The sequence below is a fragment of the Heterocephalus glaber genome, unplaced genomic scaffold (genome assembly GCF_053883595.1).
Source record: "Heterocephalus glaber isolate CG9 unplaced genomic scaffold, H.glaber_assembly_v1.0 deba00001452, whole genome shotgun sequence".
NCBI classification, from domain to species: domain Eukaryota; kingdom Metazoa; phylum Chordata; class Mammalia; order Rodentia; family Bathyergidae; genus Heterocephalus; species Heterocephalus glaber.
Genome location: NW_028258302.1, coordinates 4,034,312 through 4,048,430, shown reverse-complemented (window position 1 = coordinate 4,048,430; position 14,119 = coordinate 4,034,312). Strand labels below are relative to the sequence as shown.

Below are 14,119 nucleotides of genomic sequence, written 5' to 3'. Positions count from 1 at the left end.
GATACTGGGGATCAAACTCAGGGCCTTGCACTTGCCAGGCAGGTGCAGCACCACTGAGCTACATCCCTGATCCTGATAAACTACTTCTAAAAGCCCCAAAACTGCCAATATTTGAACAGTTAGATAAAAGTTGCTACAACAAGTAAAACAATGTAGACAAATACAATGATGGGGCAGTGATAGGCAAATACAGTGGACCCTCAAGTTATGACCAGCCTTACATATGAACAACTTGGGTTACAATGGGAATTTTAGTTTTAACTTACAACCAAAGTCTTGAGTTACAACCCAAACACTTGCTGCTTATGCAGTTGTAAACAAAGACTCACAATACCAGAAAGTGTATTAGCAAGTGTATTAGAAAGTGTATTAGTAAACTTCAGTCTGAACCCAAACGCAAGTGTTTGTGGACGTGAATTCAGTCAGTGCTTTATATAATTGCTACAATTACTGCTATCAAAATGGCCCCCAAAAAAGCTAGAAAAGAAGGAAGGGAAGGACAGTAGAGAAAACAATCACAACAGAAAAGAAAGGCACTGTGGAGAAATATGAGAGTGGCACTCACGTGACTGATCTCACTAATATGTACAGCATGCCAAAACCCATCATCTCAGCACTGCCCCCCAGCACCGAGGAGGTGAGCAGTGCTCTCCCCTCCTCCCACCTGTGGCTGTGCCAAGCCAGTACCTGGATCCACACTGCAGAGGCGCAGGGGGTCATAAAGGACATTGTTCTGAGCTCCAGAAGATAGAACAGAAGTGAACAACAGAAAGAGGGCCTCTCTGAGGCTCCTTGATGAAAACTGAAGCCCACTGGGAAAGTGAAGAAAATTCTTCAACAAAAGCACACCAGACCACGGTAGCTGGTAAGTTGAAGGGATAACCACCGCCCAACAGAACCTAGACTATCTTCAGGGGAAAGGCAGATGGAACCTACAGTAGAGCCTTGCAGAGTTCAACCCAGCAGGAGGTCAGGGAGCTCAATTTGGGCCTTGCAGCTAGAAATCAGCCTGAATCTCAGAGGACTGCTGCAAGCTTGCTGAGACTCATTGATTCAGATCTGCACACTGCTGCCCATGTTGTCTATTGTGGCAGCAGAGATATACCCTGAAGGAGGCCCTTTATTTTTATTTTTTATTGTTAAAGTTATTTTTTTCTAAATCTATTTTTTCTTTATTCTTCATTTTTTCTTTCCTCTCTCTCTCTCTCACCTCGTACTTCATCTCTCTCCCTTTTTGTTCATGTTACTGTCCTAATTCAGATTTCTTTTTTCTTTTTCTTTTCTTCTCTCGTTTTCCTTCTCTCAATTGTCATTAGTTTTAAAGGAAAGTGAATAGAGTTTCTAGGTTCCCTATTGCTGTCAGGTTGTTCTGTTCTTGTCTTTCTTTCATTTTGTCTTTTCCTCTTGTCTTCAACAGTTTCCTAGAGTTTGTGTGATCTTCCTGTGTCCTCTGGCCTCACTTTTAACCTTTCCCTATCCTTGTACCTATCTATCCCTCCCTCCCCAACTCCTTCTAAGCTCCCATCCTGAAGGGTAAAGTTGTTATATTGAAGAGTTTATTTACCATAAACATATTTTGGGCTGGTCCTCAATTTTTACTTAATTCACATGGTTAAAGGTGATAGATTAAAAACTACCACAAACTGTCATTTTCTAAGCTGTGCTTGATGCTATTGTTGCTACTGATTGTATCACTTGGGCTAAGGTGCTGTGATGATTGATCTAATCAGTTGTCCTTCCTGGTATACTGAAAACGAGATTGCCTAAGAGTCTTTAGAGACTCAAAACCTAAAGACGAACTATATCTGGAAGACACCTCTGAGAAGCAATCATTCTGTAAGGGTTCTAAATACAAGCAACAAAGATACTTACAATAAGCAATATTGAAGTATCAACCCAGGAATTAAACCAAAAACAGTACCAACAACAAAAATAGAAATGAGAAGACACCTAAGCAAGGTGCAAACCCAGGCTTCCAGCTCACCAAAAGCAAATTCTGGGGAAAACAAGGTGGAAAAATCTGATATTCAACCACCTGGACACCCTGAACTGAGAGCACAGGAAGTACAAAACATATGAATGAGGCTCTAGGAAAATTCAAAACAGAAATAATTTCCCAGATAACTACAGATAGTGAGCAGAATGAAAGACATGATTAGAGACTCTAGAACAGAAACAGATAAAAAAAAAAAAATAGATGAGCTCAGGACCGTGATGGAAGCTATGAATGCCCAGCATAGGAAAGAAATGGAATCCATGAAACAGATTCAAACAGATACCTAGGAGATTAAAAACTCTATTGAAAGCATCTGCAGCAGAATGAGCCAATGTGAAGACAGAATTGCAGATACAGAAGACAGGATTGCAGTCAGTGACCATGAAAAGGGAGATCTCTTAAAAATAGTAAGAGAGGCCAGGGATTTAGCTCAGTGGTTTCACCACCTGCTGCACAAGTGCAAGGACCCAAGTTTGATCCCCGGTACCAAAAAAAAAAAAAGAAAAAGAAAAAAGAAATAGTAAGGGACCATGAGAAATCAATCTAGCAGCTCCTAGATGACACAAAGAATAATTTAAGACTGATAGGAATCCATGAAAAAGGAGGGGAAAGTACAAATGACATAAAAAAACTGTTCACAGAATTAATGACAGAAAACTTCCCAAACAGAGTGAAAGAATTTGACATACAGATAAGCGAGGCATATAGGACTCCAACTAGCCATGATAAAAAAAAAATCTACACCTAGACATATAATAATCAAGATCCTGGAAACCCAACAGAAGAACAAAATACTACAAGCAGTTGGAGAAAAGAAACAAATCACATACAAAGGAAACTCCATCAGAATTACAGCAGATTTTTCAACACAACCCTCAAGTCAAAGAGCACCTGGAGTGAGGTATTTCTTCTTTTTTTTTTTTTTTGGTACCGGGGATCAAACTTGGGTCCTTGTGCTTGCACAGCAGGCGGCAAAACCACTGAGCTAAATCCCAGGCCCTGGAGTGAGATATTTCAAGTCCTAAAAGAAAATCCACCATCTCGACAATTGTTTGTTGTTTTTTTTTTGTACTGGGGATCAAACTCGGGACCTTGCGCTTGCAAGACAGGTGGCGGCACCACTGAGCTAAATCCCCGGCCCCATCTTGACAATCTTAACAGAGAAGATTTGTATAGGGAAGCTAGGGTTGCTAAAGGTGTTACTCAAATTGATAAATCACAGAACTCTTGAAGACACTGGCATAGGAAAAGACTTTATGAACAAAACCTCAGTAGCATGGGAACTAGCGCAAAGAATCAACAACTGGGATTTCATCTTATTAAAAAGCTTCTGCACTGCAAGAGAAATCACCAACAGAGCTAAGAGACAACCTACAATGTGGGAAAAAATTCTTAGCAGCTGTACCTCAGACAAAGGACTACTATCTAGAATATATAAAGAATTGAAAAAAATCAGATCCTCCAAATTCAAAGACCCAATTCAAAAATGGGCATCTGAAATGAACAGACATTTTTCAGACAAAGAAGTAAAAGAGGCAAATAAACATATGAAAAATGTTCAACATCACTGGTCATTTGAGAGATGCAGATGAAAACAACACTGAGATTCCACCTCATCCCACAAAGAATGGCGGCTATCAAGAAATCAACCAATAACAAATGCTGGAGGGGGTGTGGGGAGAAAGGAACCCTTCTCCATTGCTGGTGGGAGTGCAGACTGGTGCAACCACTGTGCAAATCAGTATGGAGATACCACAAAGAACTAGGACTATAGGTCCCATTTGACCCAGCTATTCCCCTGCTGGGTATCTTCTCTAAAGAATTAAAAGAATCATACCACGGCAATATATGTGCACCCATGTTTATAGCAACACAGTTTGTAATAGCTAAAGCTTGTAAACAGCCCAAGTGCCCATCAACTGGAAACTGGATAAAGAAGATGTGTTTTTTTTTAATCAAATGGAGTACTACTTAGCCATAAAGAATGAGAAACTAGAGACATTTATAGCTAAATGGATGCATATTGAGGCCATACTCTTAAGTGAAATAAATAGGACACACATGTATAAATACTGAATAGTTTCTCTAGTGTGAGAAACTGAAAGTATAAATAAGGATTAAAATGATTAAAATGAATAATCAATAATTTGAAATAGAAAAGGTCAAAAGGAGTAGGGGAAGTGGGAGGGGAAGGGGAAAGAAAGAAGGGAAAGGAAAAATTATGAGAAAAGGAAAAAATGGAAACAAAGTCTTCGTAAATAGGGAAGGGTGGGGGGGGGGGTGTGTGAAGGGAGCACAGAGAATGGAGAAAAAATAAGGACCAAGATACATCATGTACAGGTATAATGATAAATGTAAATGTATTGTATACCTAAAATGTACCAATAAAAGAATTTAAGCAAAAAAAAATTGATAAGTCATGATCAAAAGTGTTAGACAAGGTAGAAAGGCTATTATTAGTGTGGATAAATGAAAGGCAGATGGCAGGTTATAGCCTGAGTCTATAATTTGTGAATAAGCTAGAGCTATAAATGCAGATCTCATAAAGGTTAATCCATCAAGTGATAATAGTGAGCGACTGGGTTCATGCCCCTGGGATGCCACCATCTCTCCTCCCTGGAAGATGATCCTGTCTTGGTCAAGTCCGGCTGCAACTCTCAGCCAGTGAGGGCCCGCAGCAGTGAGCTGAATCCCCTCTGGCTGGCCACATACCCGCTGCTTTGGTGCTGTACAGGGAGCATCCGCATGATGAATCTGTCGTTTCCTCCTCCCAGTGCCCAGAATGTGCTGTTAGTTTCATCTCTAGGTGGAGGAACTCAGGACCTGAGAAGAGTAGGGTGTCGGAGGTGGCTTACTGGGGCAGTGGCAACTTAACAGGTCTTAGCAGGGGAGCATACGAAAATTCATTTGCAAATTGCCTGACAAAGGTAGAAAGATCTCAGACACCATTGCCAAACTGAAAGCTGTCATTGCAGAACATGAAGAGGACAGAGGAAAAAGTAAACTGTTTTATCCTGTTAGTTCAGACTTTGAGCTAAGGCAAAAGGCAATTGCAGGAGTTGATGTGGATATAGATAAGACCCCAAATTCTGACCAGATGCTTGATATTTCATTACTAGTTCCTACCTACTCCCCTGTAGATAAAATCAAGTCATCCAAAACAACTTCAGAAAAGCAGGCACTTGTGCATCCTACTCATGAAGACAATGAAGAGACTGCAGAGGCTGAGTCCACAGTGAACCCACACCCAGCTTCCAACAGCAGGGCCGGGACGCTTTCCCCAACCAAGGCTGCAGAGCATCTCTCGCAGCATTGTGTTTCTGGTCACACAGACAATATTTCCAGCAGCTTGGACAACCTGTTTATTGACAAGGATCATGAATGCAGACCAAGATGAACACCACTCAGGAGCAAGCCCTGGTGCAGAGACCTTGACAAGCCTCTGTAGTGGGCCTCCTAAGAGGCCTCATTACATGGAAGTGCTAGAAATGTGAGTCAAAAACCCAGTACCCCCACCACAAAAGTTTAAAACCAATGTGTGAGTATCATGGGAACAGTCCTATCACAGGACATAATGTGTGTGTGTGAAACTCAAAAAGTGGGATGAGTGCTTTTAAGTTCAGCGGGGTGTATATGAGCAAACTTATTGGTAGGAATGAACACAGTATAGAAACAGTGAGACTAGGTTGCAGTAGCAGAGGATTTCTGTTGAAAAATACTTTGGTTTTGAAGCCAAATAATTTAAAAGGTTTTAAGTAGCAGATGGGGAATATCGAATTTCAGGATGCTTGGCCAATATTTCATAATAAACACAGAACTGGAGTGACAATCTATTATGACTCTTTTTCCAGAACCATTTTCTGCTGTGCAGCTCCCCTTTGATTAACCAATAAGCAAAGGGAGAAGCAGTCACAGAACTAACGGGCCTGTCTGCATGCTCGCTATCTGGAAGCAGCACTGCTCTGGGGGTACAGTGAAATAAAATTTCTGTTCTTCAGAATTCAAGATCTAGATGAGGAGCAAAATGTACACCCTTGGGGAAAAATTTAATAATATAATAATAACAATTTCTGGAGTTTGGGGAAAGGTAGCTGAGAAGAGCTGAAAAATTAAAACTTGAGGGCCGGTGATTTAGCTCAGTGGTTCTGGTGCCTGCATCGCAAGTGCAAGGTCCGAAGTTCAATCCCTGGTACCAAAAAAAAATAAAATAAAATAAAAATTTGACTCTGAGTTCCTTGTCAGTTTTGTGACTGATATTTCCAGAAAAATAAAAGTGATTTGAAAAGGAAAGAAATGTTCTTTATGGGTTGCACATGTAATGTTTAAGTGTACTTACAAGGATGTTAACATGAGATACAAGCCACTGCTATACCTTTCTTTGAAAAACTGAAAATCCATATTTAGAAATACCTAAAACATGTTTTTGTTGTAACAGAGAGACTTTCAAGTTTAATGCTACCCTGTGAGTCATGATTATTTTTTTTTAACCTCAAAACATTGCTGATATATGGAAAAGCGTTATTATACTACATTTCTACCTAGGAATGAAAAATAATCTTTGATAAAAAAAAAAGTGATAATAGTGAAACATTTCATGCCAGTAAGGAGTGGTTTCATAATTTTAAAGCGAGAACTGGGGTATGTATCTTAACTAGGCATGGTGCAGCAGCCAGTGCTGACAAAAGGGCTGCTGAAAATTACACATACTACTGTGAAAGGATGACACAGAGAAATGGTTTTTGTTCTCATCAAGTTTTCAATTGTGATGAAACTGGCCTTTTCTGGAAGAAAATGCCCAGGAGAACATACATTACCCAAGAGAAGAAAATGCCAGGCCACAAGCCTATGATAGACAGCCTAACCTTACTGCTATGTGCCAGTGTGAGTGGTGACCACAAGATAAAGCCTCTTGGTTTATCACTCTGAGACCCCAGAGTGTTCAGAAAACATAAAGTCATAAAGAATAGACTAGGAGTCATGTGGAGATTTGACCCAAAAGCCTGGATAACTATAGTACTTTTTCTTGAGAGATTCAGGGAGGCTTTCTGTCCTACTGTTAAGAAATAACTACAGGACAAAGATTTACCACTCAAGGTTCTCCTCATCATGGACAATGGTCCTGCTCGCCCATGAGATTTGGAAGAATTGTCTGAAGAATTCCCATGGCCGCTCCCACTTAATACAGCTCCTCTACTGCAGCCTATGGACCAGCAGGGTATAGTTAACTTTAAGAAGCTATTGCGCAAGCACAAGGACCCGAGTTCAATCCCTGGTACCAGAAAAAAAAAAAAAAAAAAAAAAAGAAGCTATACACTAAGGAACTGTTCCTGAAATACTTCCAGGTCAAATACAGATTTAATCCCTAAAGAGTTCTGGAAGGAACATTATAACATCCTTTCCCATGTGGGGTTGAGAAATCCAGGGCCAATGTCTCTCTAAGGACACTGAGATCTGCCTGGAAGAAAGTGTAGAATAAAATTATACAGGAGAGAGACTTTGAAAGCTGTGTAGAGGAGCCTGAGCATACAATTGACCCTGCGGTTGATGATACTGTCACTATAGCAGAGTTCACAGGCTTGCAGGTAGACAGTGATGATGTTGAGGAACTGGTGGAAGAATACTCAGAGGAACTGTCTACAGGGGAACTTCAGCAACTTCTGGCTGAGCAACAGAGAATGGCAGCTGAGGAGCTATCTGAAGAGGAAGGGAAGTATCAACAATCAGTGCAGCAAAGTTCTTCTGAAATAAAGAAAACCCTGAAAAAATGGACAGAGCTGCAAATATTTGTAGAGAAGACCCACCCAGAAAGAGAAAAAGCCAATTGTTGCATTCACTTGCTTAATGACAATGTCATATCATACTACAGAACACTGTTAAAGAAAAGACAGAAACAGACAACCTTAGACCAGTTTTTACTACTGAAAAGGTTGAGAATTAGTAAGCCAGAAGCAGGTCCTAGTGGACTATAGACTCTCCCAAAGAGAGAAAGGACACCAGAGAGCCAGATTCCTCATGTTCTTATGGAAGAGGACTCTCCTTCCAAACAACAGCTACCTTTCATTTCATCCTCCCTTCCTGAAAGCCAAAGATGTTAACCTGAATGGTGAGTACAGTATGAAATTGTTTCTGGTAAACTAGGCACATTTTATAACTTTTTGGTGAATACAACAGGGAAATTATTGGTGTTTCTGGTAAAAAAGCACATTACACAACCCCTTTTTATTATGAAAAGGTTAGTTAGGGGGTACTCTGGGAGGTTCAGGATGCATTATGGGTATTTCCATTATTTCCTACGGGAAAAATAGTCTTGACTTACAACCAACTTGAGTTACAACCAGCCCTCGCAAACAAATTCAGTTCATAGGTCAAGGGTCCACTATAAATCAACTGGACAGAATAACCCAGAAACAGACTCAAGCACTGAACACCCAGGTAGATAAAAAGTAAGAATGAAAAACAATTTTTTTTTTGGTACTGGGGATTGAACTCAGGACCTTGCACTTGCGAGACAGGTGGCAACACCACTGAAATAATCCCTGGCCTGAAAAACACAACTTTTTAAAAATTAGAAAAGGAAGATAGAGTGCTAAGCAGCAGAGAAAGACCCTAAGATTTGGTGTCCTGACACTGGAATATAGGGGCATGAGGAGAAGTAGGGAAGTGAGTCCCTGGAACCCAAGGAGGATCTGAAGCAAGAATTAAAATCCACAGGGAGAGTGAAGACAGAGACTTCAACAAAAAGGAGGGAGATGGCAGGCAGCACTTTCTCCCAGATCCCAGTATCAGCATGGAAAGAGTGACTGAACCTGCAGGCACACAGGAACTACTGGCAACCCCAGAGGCCCCTCCACAGAGAAATGCACCAGTGGAACAGAGCAGTAGATACAGTGGACTGCAGTGGCTGATGAGTTATTTGGGTTCAGGGGTCACCCAGAAGAGGTCGACTAGCCAGTAGCCATTTTGGAGAGGAGCCAACTGAGCTCAGAACCCAGAACAGCTACAGACGGGGTCCATCTAGTGGCTCCCAGCATAGCAATGAGGGTGCCAAGTTCAAGTCAGCAGGAGGTCAGGGAGCAGAGTTCAGCCAGCAGGGAGCTGAGTTCAAGATGGCAGAAGGCACACAGACTACAGCAGGCTCCACAAATCTGGTTCATTTTAGGTTTTGTTATATAATCACAAATCTAGTTCATAGACTTAAAGGTGCCAAATTAATACCGCAGTTTGCCATTTTCTACTCTATGTTTGATGCTATTGTTATTGCTGATTGTACTACGTTAGCCAAGGTGACCTAATTGTGCTAATTAGTTGTTCTTTCTGGTATACCAAGACTGAGATTGCCTAAAGGTCTTAGAAAATTCTATAGGCCAATGCCAAAGAACCGGGGCTGGGCCAAGTAGTCAGAAACTTCTCATCCCCAATAGATTGAAGAAACAGAATCTTGCAAGACTCAAAACTGAAAATCTAGCTACACCTAGAAGACTCTTCTGAGAAGTAGTCATTTCCTAAGGGTTCTAAATACTGGCAATAAAGCTACTCACAATAAGCAATTTATAAGCATCAACCCAGAAATTAAACTTAAAAAAAAAAAGAGAGAAGAAAATAAAAGACACTTTAAAAGATGCAACCCACCCCAGACTTCCATTTCACCAAAGGCAAACCCAGGGGGCCATGACGTGGAACAATCTGAAAGCCACCCGCCTGGACTCTGTGAAATGGTAACAATGAGAGTAACAAAGCAGATGAGCCAGGCTCTACAAAAAAAATCAAAGCAGAAATAATTTCTCAGATAACTACATAGCAAGACCAGGCAAAAAACAAACAAACAAAAAACACCTTCTTCCCTCAGCCTCTTGAGTGTTGGTATTACAGATGTATGCCATCAGTCCTAGCTTAATACTATTATTTTTTTTAACAAAAAAGTTTGATTTTATCTGAAATATTTCAGTTCTTTAAAAAAATCTGAGCAGGTATTAATTCTGAGACCTAGGTACATATAGTAGTAGTTTGTTACATTATTCTTTTTTTTGTATGACTGAAAAGTGTGTGAGAGAGTTTAAGTACTAAATATTGCTCCTTCAGTATTTCCAGAAAAAGAAGTGGAAGTTCATCAGCTGAGAGCAAGACAAGGAAAATAGGACAACTGAGGAAAACCATTCAGAGAGAGCCACTGAAGGGAGGAAGAGATGTGGGTTGGGAGCCAGGGCCCAGAGAAAACTCGGGAAGGCACTGTGAACAAAGATAAGTAAATGCCCTCACTTCCTTGGAGCTGACTCAGTGAAGATGAAAGAGCAGGCCAGGCCAGGCCAGGGCACCACAGGGTGTTAAATTAAATGGGGCAGGGAGAGTGGGGGTGGGGGTGAGAGGACAAGGGTGGCAGGGAGAAGACTAAAGGAAGGGGAAGGCCAGACGGGCTGATACCTCAGCAAAGGGAGAAGGAGCGAAGCACAGACTTTACACCCAAGAAGGAGAGAGAGCTGTTCTGCTCATGCCAGCCTTTACGGCCCTGCCATCCCCAGCCAAGGGCTTGTACTAGAAAACATCCTCACAAGGCACTGAGCCTACTAGGACGTGACATCTATGTTGCTAAAATTAAGTTTTCTGAAGAGTGCAGAAGACATTTTAGACCCTCTGCCACAATCCCTACATGTCTGGGAACTGTGCTCTTCCTGCCTCCCTTCCGGTCACAGGGTGGGTATGGTTGGTACACAGTCCCCCCTTATCATCACTGGTCACAGCAAATGAGAGTAGGGACGTGACCTAGCTTGAAAATTAAACACTTGGATGCTGTGCACAGCCACCTTTCACCTAGCGGGGAGCAGAAGTTGCTCTGCACAGAGGGGAAAGAGACGCAGTGACACAGAGAGAAGCAACAGGGACTGTTGGAAAGAGACACCCTGGTTCTAGGTGACTTATTTCTTGATTTCAGGCACTCTGGAGGCATAGTGTTTTGGCAATCAAAACACTATGAATTCCTTTTTATATTTACTTTGGCTTGCTTTGGATTCTTTCTGGTAATCAGAATCCTCGCTAAGATACAGAGCAACCTGATACAACATTTCAGAGAGAAAATTATCTCTTTTTGTTGTTTTAAACTCTCACCATCCCCTTCTCACAATCTGACTTGGACTATTTGTCTCTTTAAGTCTCACACCAGCCATCTATTAAGATGAGATTTTTCCTGTTCAAACGCATTTCATTTTATTTTGTTTTATTGATTTAATGGTAGCAAAATTTTATGAAAAGTAGGAAAAGAAAGAGGCTCTTCAAAGTGAGTTTGGGCCAAGAAAAAATAGGAAAAGAAGTACACCTTACAGTGTGAAGGTGGGCCAACATGCAAGACAGAACACAGTGGCCTCAAACACATTTTTTTTTTTTTTGGGAGACAGGGTCTCACTATGTAGTCCAGGCTGGCCTTGAATAAATTCACTAGATAGCCTCGGCTGGCCTTGAACTCAAGGTGATTCTCCTGCCCTAGCCTTCCAAGTGCTAGGATTACAGGTGTGTCCCCACCACACTTGGCTCAAATGCATTTTTAAAAAGAAAAACCAAAAAAAAAATAAAAAGAAAAACCACTCTATAAAATTAGGTGGCCTAAAAGTTCATCTGTGCACAGCTGTTGAGAACTCAGAATGCACTTCCCATGGAAACTGTGTGCTAAGTGGTGAGCATCAACCCGGCTCTTAAGTCTAATTCAGGTACAAGATCGAGAAACAGATTTCAAGTCATTGCTCTCCTTTCCACCTCAGTATCTATCCTACTGTCCAAACCACTGCTCTCTGTCCCTGGCCCACTGCAAAAACATCTACCAGGCCATGCCATTTTTGCACCTGCAGTCTCCCAATAGGTCTCCATGCTGTTCGGAATCAAATCCCACTCATTATCAGGTCTATAAATCCTTGCACAATGTAGCTCTTGCTTTTCTGTCCAACTCTACCCATCTATCACTATCTCTTTTCACCCTGTGCTAGAACAAGCCAAACTTGTCCCAGCCTCAGGGCCTTTGCGCCAGCTAGTAATTTGGCTGATGATTCTTTTTTAGCTCCTCCTATGCTCCTTTTATCTCTTCCTTCACATCCCAGATTAAAGATCTCTTCTTCAAAGACTATCCTGTCCCAGGGAGGTTCTCCACCATATTCCCATGGCTGCATCCTTTATTCTCATGTCAGCTTTACCCAGTTAGAGGTTCTCTAGTGTGCCTGTTTACTCCTTTCCTCTTTAGTATGCTACTGTCTTCTTCATGGTATCCATGAAACCTACAATAGGGTCTGACAAATAGCAATAACCCTATATTTGATGAAATTATTAACTATTTGAAAAGTGCAACTAAAAGAGAATAATAAAGGACCAAAAACTGAAGTTGAATAAATATTCTGAACATACCACCTGCAGTGATAACAAAAATCCACTGACTTCATATGAACTGAGCACTACACTAAATGCTTTACACTCAATTTGTTTAATCCTCACAACAGGCCCACAGGAAAATATATTACTAAGATGTAAGAAAATGAGGCTCAAAGATGCCCAGGGCCACATAGATAGATGGTAGTAGAACTGAGGCTCTCAAAAACAAAAAAAACACAACACCCCCCCCCCCCCCCGCCGCCACAAAAAACTCTAGAAAGGGCTGGGGATTTAGCTCAGTGGCACTGTGCCTGCCTTGCAAGCGCAAGGTTCTGAGTTCAATCCCTGATACAAAAAAAAAAACCCTAGAAAGAGGGCACGGAAAGTCATTTTGCCATCTTTTTGCATGTCTGAAAATATAGTATCTTTATTTTCTCCCACACTTGATTTCTTCTTGGGGTTACATATGCACAATTGTAGGTTGGAAATTATCTTCCTTCAGATTACAAAGATCTGTACCTTGCCTTCTAGCTAGTTTTTACAGGTTCCTACAGATATATTTTTAAAAAATATTTTTACTAGAGATTGTGTGAATCCATAGAGGTAGAACCTAAAGATCTGGAGGGCTTTTTTTTTTCTCCAGTTTTTTTCTGCTTCTTTAATTGCCATCTGTTTTTTCCAAGTTCCTTTTTACTAACTGCTCATTTCAATCTCTCATGTTAGAAGCTTTCCTCAGATGTCTGACTGGGGGTCTGTGACTCAACATTCACATTTAAACAAGGCACGGGCTGACTGGAAGCTCTTCATGCAATAGCAGAGCTCAGACCAGAGCTTACGTACTGGTGGCTTTGATATATGGTAATCAGGAGGGGTCCAGACTTGCTGGAGGACTCCAAAGACTCAATCTCAAAGTCTTTTCTCTAGTTAGTTTTTCCACACGGGAGTCCACTGAACTCAGCCTAGCAGGGAATAATCCTGGCTGCTATCATTCTGGAGGCTGAGCAGGAGTGCAGGTAATGGGTTTTCAGGGCAATAGTTTTCTCACCACACTTCCTTGTTATCACTAAGTCTGGGCCTTCTCTAAGCAAATTGCTCCATAAAATCAGTTTTACTTCTCTGGTCAGAGTGGAGGAAAAGTGATCATTTGAGTATGCACATAGGTAACTGGGGAGTCTAACCAAAGTCTTGCTTTCAGTTCTACTATTTAGGCCTTCCAAAGCATCTTAATAGCTCTAATTCCTGAGCCTTTCTGGAGCTGGAGAAGGTGAATCTGCCCCCTTCTTGCAGTGTAGCCCTCTACAGATGTGAAGGCTTCAACTTCCTCTGTTCTGCTAAAACAATCTTCATACTTTCTTTTATTTTCTCTCTTTCAAAACTGTGCAGACATCTTTTATATCTTAACTCCTCTCCTGTTCTTTTGCCTTAGTGGGTTTATCCCCCACACGTTTTTTTTTTTTTTTTTTTTTTGTACCGGGGATTGAACTCAGGACCTTGTGCTTTCGAGGCCGGCGTGGTGCCACTGAGCTAAATTGCCGGCCCTTTTAAAATTCTTTTCTATTACTTTATTAAAGTTTAAGGAGGAAGTGAAGATGAACACATCAATCTACCCCTTTTAACCAGTATTTAGGTGTCACTTCTCACCCCTACTGGCCAGTCATTTATCATCATTTAACATAATTCTGGTTACGAAGGGTTGTATTTTAGTCCACAAAACAAATCTCAAGAGAAGGCAGGAATTAGAAAAAAGAAAGAATGAAGTTTGAAGAGGCCATACACATA

At 41.2% G+C, this 14,119-nt stretch overlaps 1 protein-coding gene and 1 pseudogene across 1 annotated transcript in view; one reads left to right on the top strand and one right to left on the bottom strand.

Moving 5' to 3' along the window:
* Nucleotides 1-14,119, bottom strand: part of Ppt1 (palmitoyl-protein thioesterase 1) — a 34,808-nt gene that overhangs the window by 9,446 nt on the left and 11,243 nt on the right. The gene's annotated exons all lie outside the window — the stretch shown is intronic.
* Nucleotides 4,583-5,538, top strand: LOC110350461 (DNA-directed RNA polymerase II subunit GRINL1A pseudogene; annotated as a pseudogene).